Source organism: Oncorhynchus keta, unplaced genomic scaffold, assembly GCF_023373465.1.
Source record: "Oncorhynchus keta strain PuntledgeMale-10-30-2019 unplaced genomic scaffold, Oket_V2 Un_scaffold_1413_pilon_pilon, whole genome shotgun sequence".
Taxonomy (NCBI): Eukaryota; Metazoa; Chordata; class Actinopteri; order Salmoniformes; family Salmonidae; genus Oncorhynchus; species Oncorhynchus keta.
The window spans coordinates 123,407-135,000 of NW_026290783.1; positions in this window are offsets into that span (position 1 = coordinate 123,407).

The window sequence follows — 11,594 nt, forward strand, 5'->3', positions numbered from 1 at the left end:
ATAAGGGAGACCTGTCACGCTGAGTGATGGGTTTAGGAGAGATAAAGGGACCTGTCACGCAGACTGATGGGTTTAGGAGAGATAAGGGGACCTGTCACGCAGACTGATGGGTTTAGGAGAGATAAGGGGACCTGTCACGCAGACTGATGGGTTTAGGAGAGATAAGGGGACCTGTCACGCAGACTGATGGGTTTAGGAGAGATAAGGGGACCTGTCACGCAGACTGATGGGTTTAGGAGAGATAAGGGGACCTGTCACGCAGACTGATGGGTTTAGGAGAGATAAGGGGACCTGTCACGCTGAGTGATGGGTTTAGGAGAGATAAGGGGACCTGTCACGCAGACTGATGGGTTTAGGAGAGATAAGGGGACCTGTCACGCAGACTGATGGGTTTAGGAGAGATAAGGGGGACCTGTCACGCAGACTGATGGGTTTAGGAGAGATAAGGGGACCTGTCACGCAGACTGATGGGTTTAGGAGAGATAAGGGGACCTGTCACGCTGAGTGATGGGTTTAGGAGAGATAAGGGAGACCTGTCACGCTGAGTGATGGGTTTAGGAGAGATAAAGGGACCTGTCACGCAGACTGATGGGTTTAGGAGAGATAAGGGGACCTGTCACGCAGACTGATGGGTTTAGGAGAGATAAGGGGACCTGTTTGATGGGTTTAGGAGAGATAAGGGAGACCTGTCACGCAGACTGATGGGTTTAGGAGAGATAAAGGGACCTGTCACGCAGACTGATGGGTTTAGGGGAGATAAGGGGGACCTGTCACGCTGAGTGATGGGTTAAGGAGAGATAAAGGGACCTGTCACGCAGACTGATGGGTTTAGGAGAGATAAGGGGACCTGTCACGCAGACTGATGGGTTTAGGAGAGATAAGGGGACCTGTCACGCTGAGTGATGGGTTTAGGAGAGATAAGGGGACCTGTCACGCAGACTGATGGGTTTAGGAGAGATAAGGGGACCTGTCACGCAGACTGATGGGTTTAGGAGAGATAAGGGGACCTGTCACGCAGACTGATGGGTTTAGGAGAGATTCACGCAGACTGATGGGTTTAGGAGAGATAAGGGGACCTGTCACGCAGACTGATGGGTTTAGGAGAGATAAGGGACCTGTCACGCAGACTGATGGGTTTAGGAGAGATAAGGGGGACCTGTCACGCAGACTGATGGGTTTAGGAGAGATAAGGGGACCTGTCACGCAGACTGATGGGTTTAGGAGAGATAAGGGGGACCTGTCACGCGGAGTGATGGGTTTAGGAGAGATAAGGGACCTGTCACGCTGAGTGATGGGTTTAGGAGAGATAAGGGGACCTGTCACGCAGACTGATGGGTTTAGGAGAGATAAGGGGACCTGTCACGCAGACTGATGGGTTTAGGAGAGATAAGGGACCTGTCACGCAGACTGATGGGTTTAGGAGAGATAAGGGGACCTGTCACGCAGACTGATGGGTTTAGGAGAGATAAGGGGGTCACAGAGTGATGGGTTTAGGAGAGATAAGGGGGACCTGTCACGCAGACTGATGGGTTTAGGAGAGATAAGGGGACCTGTCACGCTGAGTGATGGGTTTAGGAGAGATAAGGGGACCTGTCACGCTGAGTGATGGGTTTAGGAGAGATAAGGGGACCTGTCACGCAGACTGATGGGTTTAGGAGAGATAAGGGGACCTGTCACGCAGACTGATGGGTTTAGGAGAGATAAGGGGACCTGTCACGCAGACTGATGGGTTTAGGAGAGATAAAGGGACCTGTCACGCAGACTGATGGGTTTAGGAGAGATAAGGGGACCTGTCACGCAGACTGATGGGTTTAGGAGAGATAAGGGGACCTGTCACGCAGACTGATGGGTTTAGGAGAGATAAGGGGACCTGTCACGCTGAGTGATGGGTTTAGGAGAGATAAGGGGACCTGTCACGCAGACTGATGGGTTTAGGAGAGATAAGGGGACCTGTCACGCAGACTGATGGGTTTAGGAGAGATAAGGGGACCTGTCACGCTGAGTGATGGGTTTAGGAGAGATAAGGGGACCTGTCACGCAGACTGATGGGTTTAGGAGAGATAAGGGGACCTGTCACGCAGACTGATGGGTTTAGGAGAGATAAGGGGACCTGTCACGCTGAGTGATGGGTTTAGGAGAGATAAGGGGACCTGTCACGCAGACTGATGGGTTTAGGAGAGATAAGGGGACCTGTCACGCAGACTGATGGGTTTACGGACTGAGATAGGAGAGGGGACCTGTCACGCTGAGTGATGGGTTTAGGAGAGATAAGGGACCTGTCAGTGATGGGTTTAGGAGAGATAAAGGGACCTGTCACGCAGACTGATGGGTTTAGGAGAGATAAGGGGACCTGTCACGCAGACTGATGGGTTTAGGAGAGATAAGGGGACCTGTCACGCTGAGTGATGGGTTTAGGAGAGATAAAGGGACCTGTCACGCAGACTGATGGGTTTAGGAGAGATAAGGGGACCTGTCACGCAGACTGATGGGTTTAGGAGAGATAAAGGGACCTGTCACGCAGACTGATGGGTTTAGGAGAGATAAAGGGACCTGTCACGCAGACTGATGGGTTTAGGAGAGATTTGATGGGTTTAGGAGAGATAAGGGACCTGTCACGCTGAGTGATGGGTTTAGGAGAGATAAAGGGACCTGTCACGCAGACTGATGGGTTTAGGAGAGATAAGGGGGACCTGTCACGCAGACTGATGGGTTTAGGAGAGATGGGACCTTCACGCAGACTGATGGGTTTAGGAGAGATAAGGGGGACCTGTCACGCAGACTGATGGGTTTAGGAGAGATAAGGGGACCTGTCACGCTGAGTGATGGGTTTAGGAGAGATAAGGGGACCTGTCACGCTGAGTGATGGGTTTAGGAGAGATAAAGGGACCTGTCACGCAGACTGATGGGTTTAGGAGAGATAAGGGGACCTGTCACGCAGACTGATGGGTTTAGGAGAGATAAGGGGACCTGGACTGATGGGTTTAGGAGAGATAAGGGGACCTGTCACGCAGACTGATGGGTTTAAGGGGACCTGTCACGAGACTGATGGGTTTAGGAGAGGGGACCTGTCACGCAGACTGATGGGTTTAGGAGAGATAAGGGGACCTGTCACGCTGAGTGATGGGTTTAGGAGAGATAAAGGGACCTGTCACGCAGACTGATGGGTTTAGGAGAGATAAGGGGACCTGTCACGCAGACTGATGGGTTTAGGAGAGATAAGGGGACCTGTCACGCAGACTGATGGGTTTAGGAGAGATAAAGGGACCTGTCACGCAGACTGATGGGTTTAGGAGAGATAAGGGGACCTGTCACGCAGACTGATGGGTTTAGGAGAGATAAGGGGACCTGTCACGCAGACTGATGGGTTTAGGAGAGATAAAGGGGACCTGTCACGCTGAGTGATGGGTTTAGGAGAGATAAAGGGGACCTGTCACGCAGACTGATGGGTTTAGGAGAGATAAGGGGACCTGTCACGCAGACTGATGGGTTTAGGAGAGATAAGGGGACCTGTCACGCAGACTGATGGGTTTAGGAGAGATAAAGGGACCTGTCACGCAGACTGATGGGTTTAGGAGAGATAAGGGGGACCTGTCACGCAGACTGATGGGTTTAGGAGAGATAAGGGGACCTGTCACGCTGAGTGATGGGTTTAGGAGAGATAAGGGGACCTGTCACGCAGACTGATGGGTTTAGGAGAGATAAGGGGACCTGTCACGCAGACTGATGGGTTTAGGAGAGATAAAGGGACCTGTCACGCAGACTGATGGGTTTAGGAGAGATAAGGGGACCTGTCACGCTGAGTGATGGGTTTAGGAGAGATAAGGGGGACCTGTCACGCAGACTGATGGGTTTAGGAGAGATAAGGGGACCTGTCACGCTGAGTGATGGGTTTAGGAGAGATAAAGGGACCTGTCACGCAGACTGATGGGTTTAGGAGAGATAAGGGGACCTGTCACGCAGACTGATGGGTTTAGGAGAGATAAGGGACCTGTCACGCAGACTGATGGGTTTAGGAGAGATAAGGGGGACCTGTCACGCAGACTGATGGGTTTAGGAGAGATAAGGGGGACCTGTCACGCAGACTGATGGGTTTAGGAGAGATAAAGGGACCTGTCACGCAGACTGATGGGTTTAGGAGAGATAAGGGGGACCTGTCACGCAGACTGATGGGTTTAGGAGAGATAAGGGACCTGTCACGCAGACTGATGGGTTTAGGAGAGATAAGGGGACCTGTCACTGATGGGTTTAGAAGAGATAAGGGGACCTGTCACTGATGGGTTTAGGAGAGATAAGGGACCTGTCACGCAGACTGATGGGTTTAGGAGAGATAAAGGGACCTGTCACGCAGACTGATGGGTTTAGGAGAGATAAGGGGACCTGTCACGCAGACTGATGGGTTTAGGAGAGATAAGGGGACCTGTCACGCAGACTGATGGGTTTAGGAGAGATAAGGGGACCTGTCACGCAGACTGATGGGTTTAGGAGAGATAAGGGGACCTGTCACGCAGACTGATGGGTTTAGGAGAGATAAAGGGACCTGTCACGCTGACTGATGGGTTTAGGAGAGATAAGGGGACCTATCACGCTGAGTGATGGGTTTAGGAGAGATAAGGGAGACCTGTCACGCTGAGTGATGGGTTTAGGAGAGATAAGGGAGACCTGTCACGCTGAGTGATGGGTTTAGGAGAGATAAGGGGACCTGTCACGCAGACTGATGGGTTTAGGAGAGATAAGGGGACCTGTCACGCAGACTGATGGGTTTAGGAGAGATAAGGGGACCTGTCACGCAGAGTGATGGGTTTAGGAGAGATAAAGGGACCTGTCACGCAGACTGATGGGTTTAGGAGAGATAAGGGGACCTGACCTGATGGGTTTAGGAGAGATAAGGGGACCTGTCACGCTGAGTGATGGGTTTAGGAGAGATAAGGGGACCTGTCACGCAGACTGATGGGTTTAGGAGAGATAAGGGGACCTGTCACGCAGACTGATGGGTTTAGAGAGATAAGGGGACCTGTCACGCTGAGTGATGGGTTTAGGAGAGATAAGGGGACCTGTCACGCTGAGTGATGGGTTTAGGAGAGATAAAGGGACCTGTCACGCAGACTGATGGGTTTAGAAGAGATAAAGGGACCTGTCACACTGAGTGATGGGTTTAGAAGAGATAACAGGACCTGTCAGGCTGAGTGATGGGTTTAGAAGAGATAAGGGGGACCTGTCACGCAGACTGATGGGTTTAGGAGAGATAAAGGGACCTGTCACACTGAGTGATGGGTTTAGAAGAGATAACAGGACCTGTCAGGCTGAGTGATGGGTTTAGAAGATATAAGAGAACCTGTCAGGCTCAGAGATGGCTTTAGGAGAGATAAGGGGACCTGTCACACTGAGTGATGGGTTTGGGATAAGGGGACCTTTATGGGTTTAGGAGAGATAAGGGGACCTGTCACGCAGACTGATGGGTTTAGGAGAGATAAGGGGACCTGTCACGCTGAGTGATGGGTTTAGAAGAGATAAGGGGACCTGTCAGGCTCAGAGATGGCTTTAGGAGAGATAAGGGGACCTGTCACGCTGAGTGATGGGTTTGGAGATAAGGGGACCTGTAGAGTGATGGGTTTAGAGAGATAAGGGGACCTGTCACGCAGAGTGATGGGTTTAGGAGAGATAAGGGGACCTGTCACGCTGACTGATGGGTTTAGGAGAGATAAGGGGACCTGTCACGCAGACTGATGGGTTTAGGAGAGATAAGGGGACCTGTCACGCTGAGTGATGGGTTTAGGAGAGATAAGGGGACCTGTCACGCTGAGTGATGGGTTTAGGAGAGATAAGGGGACCTGTCACGCAGACTGATGGGTTTAGGAGAGATAAGGGGACCTGTCACGCAGAGTGATGGGTTTAGGAGAGATAAGGGGACCTGTCACGCAGACTGATGGGTTTAGGAGAGATAAGGGGGACCTGTCACGCAGACTGATGGGTTTAGGAGAGATAAGGGGACCTGTCACGCTGAGTGATGGGTTTAGGAGAGATAAAGGGACCTGTCACGCAGACTGATGGGTTTAGGAGAGATAAGGGGACCTGTCACGCTGAGTGATGGGTTTAGGAGAGATAAAGGGACCTGTCACGCAGAGTGATGGGTTTAGGAGAGATAAGGGAGACCTGTCACGCTGAGTGATGGGTTTAGGAGAGATAAAGGGACCTGTCACGCAGACTGATGGGTTTAGGGGAGATAAGGGGGACCTGTCACGCTGAGTGATGGGTTAAGGAGAGATAAAGGGACCTGTCACGCAGACTGATGGGTTTAGGAGAGATAAAGGGACCTGTCACGCAGACTGATGGGTTTAGGAGAGATAAGGGGACCTGTCACGCAGACTGATGGGTTTAGAAGAGATAAGGGGACCTGTCACGCTAGTGATGGGTTTAGGAGAGATAAGGGGACCTGTCACGCAGACTGATGGGTTTAGAGAGATAAGGGGACCTGTCACGCTGACTGATGGGTTTAGGAGAGATAAGGGGACCTGTCACGCAGACTGATGGGTTTAGGAGAGATAAGGGGACCTGTCACGCAGAGTGATGGGTTTAGGAGAGATAAATGGGACCTGTGTCTGTATGGAGACCTGTCTAGATGGACCTGTCTACCTGGACCTGTCTGGACCTGTCCGCCTGGTTTAGAGAGATAAGGGACCTGTCAGATGGACCTGTCTATAGAGATAAGGGGGACCTGTCTGGACCTGTCACGCTGTGACCTGGTTTACCTGGACCTGTCTACTAGATGGACCTGTCCTGTCTAGATGGACCTGTCTAGATGGACCTGTCTAGATGGAGCAGTCTAGATGGAACTGTCTAGATGGAACTGTCTACCTGGATCTGTCTTCCTGGACCTGTCTAGATGGACCTGTCTAGATGGACCTGGTTAGCAGTCTGTAAGGCAGTATAAAACCCTCTGGCAGCAGTGTGGTTAGCAGTCTGTAAGGCAGTATAAAACCCTCTGGCAGCAGTCTGTAAGGCAGTATAAAACCCTCTGGCAGCAGTCTGTAAGGCAGTATAAAACCCTCTGGCAGCAGCGTGGTCAGCAGTCTGTAAGGCAGTATAAAACCCTCTGGTAGCAGTCTGTAAGGCAGTATAAAACCCTCTGGCAGCAGTGTGGTTAGCAGTCTGTAAGGCAGTATAAAACCCTCTGGCAGCAGTCTGTAAGGCAGTATAAAACCCTCTGGTAGCAGTCTGTAAGGCAGTATAAAACCCTCTGGTAGCAGTCAGCAGTATAAAACCCTCTGGTTAGCAGTCTGTAAGGCAGTATAAAACCCTCTGGCAGCAGCGTGGTTAGCAGTCTGTAAGGCAGTATAAAACCCTCTGGTAACAGCGTGGTTAGCAGTCTGTAAGGCAGTATAAAACCCTCTGGTAACAGCGTGGTTAGCAGTCTGTAAGGCAGTATAAAACCCTCTGGTAGCAGCGTGGTTAGCAGTCTGTAAGGCAGTATAAAACCCTCTGGCAGCAGCGTGGTTAGCAGTCTGTAAGGCAGTATAAAACCCTCTGGCAGCAGCGTGGTTAGCAGTCTGTAAGGCAGTATAAAACCCTCTGGTAGCAGCGTGGTTAGCAGTCTGTAAGGCAGTATAAAACCCTCTGGTAGCAGCGTGGTTAACAGTCTGTAAGGCAGTATAAAACCCTCTGGTAGCAGCGTGGTTAGCAGTCTGTAAGGCAGTATAAAACCCTCTGGTAACAGCGTGGTTAGCAGTCTGTAAGGCAGTATAAAACCCTCTGGTAGCAGCGTGGTCAGCAGTCTGTAAGGCAGTATAAAACCCTCTGGTAGCAGCGTGGTTAGCAGTCTGTAAGGCAGTATAAAACCCTCTGGCAGCAGCGTGGTTAACAGTCTGTAAGGCAGTATAAAACCCTCTGGTAGCAGCATGGTTAGCAGTCTGTAAGGCAGTATAAAACCCTCTGGTAGCAGCGTGGTTAGCAGTCTGTAAGGCAGTATAAAACCCTCTGGCAGCAGCGTGGTTAGCAGTCTGTAAGGCAGTATAAAACCCTCTGGTAGCAGCGTGGTTAACAGTCTGTAAGGCAGTATAAAACCATCTGGTAGCAGCGTGGTTAGCAGTCTGTAAGGCAGTATAAAACCCTCTGGTAGCAGCGTGGTTAGCAGTCTGTAAGGCAGTATAAAACCCTCTGGCAGCAGCGTGGTTAGCAGTCTGTAAGGCAGTATAAAACCCTCTGGCAGCAGCGTGGTTAGCAGTCTGTAAGGCAGTATAAAACCCTCTGGTAGCAGCGTGGTCAGCAGTCTGTAAGGCAGTATAAAACCCTCTGGCAGCAGCGTGGTTAGCAGTCTGTAAGGCAGTATAAAACCCTCTGGTAGCAGCGTGGTTAGCAGTCTGTAAGGCAGTATAAAACCCTCTGGTAGCAGCGTGGTTAGCAGTCTGTAAGGCAGTATAAAACCCTCTGGCAGCAGCGTGGTTAGCAGTCTGTAAGGCAGTATAAAACCCTCTGGTAGCAGCGTGGTTAGCAGTCTGTAAGGCAGTATAAAACCCTCTGGCAGCAGCGTGGTTAGCAGTCTGTAAGGCAGTATAAAACCCTCTGGTAGCAGCGTGGTTAGCAGTCTGTAAGGCAGTATAAAACCCTCTGGCAGCAGCGTGGTTAGCAGTCTGTAAGGCAGTATAAAACCCTCTGGTAGCAGCGTGGTTAGCAGTCTGTAAGGCAGTATAAAACCCTCTGGCAGCAGCGTGGTTAGCAGTCTGTAAGGCAGTATAAAACCCTCTGGTAGCAGCGTGGTTAGCAGTCTGTAAGGCAGTATAAAACCCTCTGGCAGCAGCGTGGTTAGCAGTCTGTAAGGCAGTATAAAACCCTCTGGTAGCAGCGTGGTTAGCAGTCTGTAAGGCAGTATAAAACCCTCTGGCAGCAGCGTGGTTAGCAGTCTGTAAGGCAGTATAAAACCCTCTGGTAGCAGCGTGGTTAGCAGTCTGTAAGGCAGTATAAAACCCTCTGGCAGCAGCGTGGTTAGCAGTCTGTAAGGCAGTATAAAACCCTCTGGTAGCAGCGTGGTTAGCAGTCTGTAAGGCAGTATAAAACCTCTGGCAGCAGCGTGGTTAGCAGTCTGTAAGGCAGTATAAAACCCTCTGGTAGCAGCGTGGTTAGCAGTCTGTAAGGCAGTATAAAACCCTCTGGCAGCAGCGTGGTTAGCAGTCTGTAAGGCAGTATAAAACCCTCTGGCAGCAGCGTGGTTAGCAGTCTGTAAGGCAGTATAAAACCCTCTGGTAGCAGTCTGTAAGGCAGTATAAAACCCTCTGGTAACAGTCTGTAAGGCAGTATAAAACCCTCTGGCAGCAGCGTGGTTAGCAGTCTGTAAGGCAGTATAAAACCCTCTGGTAGCAGCGTGGTTAGCAGTCTGTAAGGCAGTATAAAACCCTCTGGTAGCAGCGCGGTTAGCTGTCTGTAAGGCAGTATAAAACCCTCTGGCAGCAGCGTGGTTAGCAGTCTGTAAGGCAGTATAAAACCCTCTGGTAGCAGCGTGGTTAGCAGTCTGTAAGGCAGTATAAAACCCTCTGGCAGCAGCATGGTTAGCAGTCTGTAAGGCAGTATAAAACCCTCTGCTAGCAGCGTGGTTAGCAGTCTGTAAGGCAGTTTAAAACCCTCTGGTAGCAGCGTGGTTAGCAGTCTGTAAGGCAGTATAAAACCCTCTGGTAACAGCGTGGTCAGCAGTCTGTAAGGCAGTATAAAACCCTCTGGTAACAGCGTGGTTAGCAGTCTGTAAGGCAGTATAAAACCCTCTGGTAGCAGCGTGGTCAGCAGTCTGTAAGGCAGTATAAAACCCTCTGGTAGCAGCGTGGTTAGCAGTCTGTAAGGCAGTATAAAACCCTCTGGCAGCAGCGTGGTTAGCAGTCTGTAAGGCAGTATAAAACCCTCTGGTAGCAGCGTGGTTAGCAGTCTGTAAGGCAGTATAAAACCCTCTGGTAGCAGCGTGGTTAGCAGTCTGTAAGGCAGTATAAAACCCTCTGGCAGCAGCGTGGTTAGCAGTCTGTAAGGCAGTATAAAACCCTCTGGTAGCAGCGTGGTTAGCAGTCTGTAAGGCAGTATAAAACCCTCTGGCAGCAGCGTGGTTAGCAGTCTGTAAGGCAGTATAAAACCCTCTGGTAGCAGCGTGGTTAGCAGTCTGTAAGGCAGTATAAAACCCTCTGGTAGCAGCGTGGTCAGCAGTCTGTAAGGCAGTATAAAACCCTCTGGTAGCAGCGTGGTTAGCAGTCTGTAAGGCAGTATAAAACCCTCTGGCAGCAGCGTGGTTAGCAGTCTGTAAGGCAGTATAAAACCCTCTGGTAGCAGCGTGGTTAGCAGTCTGTAAGGCAGTATAAAACCCTCTGGCAGCAGTGTGGTTAGCAGTCTGTAAGGCAGTATAAAACCCTCTGGCAGCAGCGTGGTAGCAGTCTGTAAGGCAGTATAAAACCCTCTGGCAGCAGCGTGGTTAGCAGTCTGTAAGGCAGTATAAAACCCTCTGGTAGCAGCGTGGTTAGCAGTCTGTAAGGCAGTATAAAACCCTCTGGCAGCAGCGTGGTTAGCAGTCTGTAAGGCAGTATAAAACCCTCTGGTAGCAGCGTGGTTAGCAGTCTGTAAGGCAGTATAAAACCCTCTGGCAGCAGCGTGGTTAGCAGTCTGTAAGGCAGTATAAAACCCTCTGGTAACAGCGTGGTTAGCAGTCTGTAAGGCAGTATAAAACCCTCTGGCAGCAGCGTGGTTAGCAGTCTGTAAGGCAGTATAAAACCCTCTGGCAGCAGCGTGGTTCAGCAGTCTGTAAGGCAGTATAAAACCCTCTGTAGCAGTCTGTAAGGCAGTATAAAACCCTCTGGTAACAGTCTGTAAGGCAGTATAAAACCCTCTGGCAGCAGCGTGGTTAGCAGTCTGTAAGTCAGTATAAAACCCTCTGGTAACAGCGTGGTTAGCAGTCTGTAAGGCAGTATAAAACCCTCTGGTAACAGCGTGGTTAGCAGTCTGTAAGGCAGTATAAAACCCTCTGGTAGCAGCGTGGTTAGCAGTCTGTAAGGCAGTATAAAACCCTCTGGCAGCAGCGTGGTTAGCAGTCTGTAAGGCAGTATAAAACCCTCTGGCAGCAGCATGGTTAGCAGTCTGTAAGGCAGTATAAAACCCTCTGGTAGCAGCGTGGTTAGCAGTCTGTAAGGCAGTATAAAACCCTCTGGTAGCAGCGTGGTTAACAGTCTGTAAGGCAGTATAAAACCCTCTGGTAGCAGCGTGGTTAGCAGTCTGTAAGGCAGTATAAAACCCTCTGGCAGCAGCGTGGTTAGCAGTCTGTAAGGCAGTATAAAACCCTCTGGTAGCAGCGTGGTTAGCAGTCTGTAAGGCAGTATAAAACCCTCTGGCAGCAGCGTGGTTAGCAGTCTGTAAGGCAGTATAAAACCCTCTGGTAACAGCGTGGTTAGCAGTCTGTAAGGCAGTATAAAACCCTCTGGCAGCAGCGTGGTTAGCAGTCTGTAAGGCAGTTTAAAACCCTCTGGTAGCAGCGTGGTTAGCAGTCTGTAAGGCAGTATAAAACCCTCTGGCAGCAGCGTGGTTAGCAGTCTGTAAGGCAGTATAAAACCCTCTGGTAGCAGCGTGGTTAGCAGTCTGTA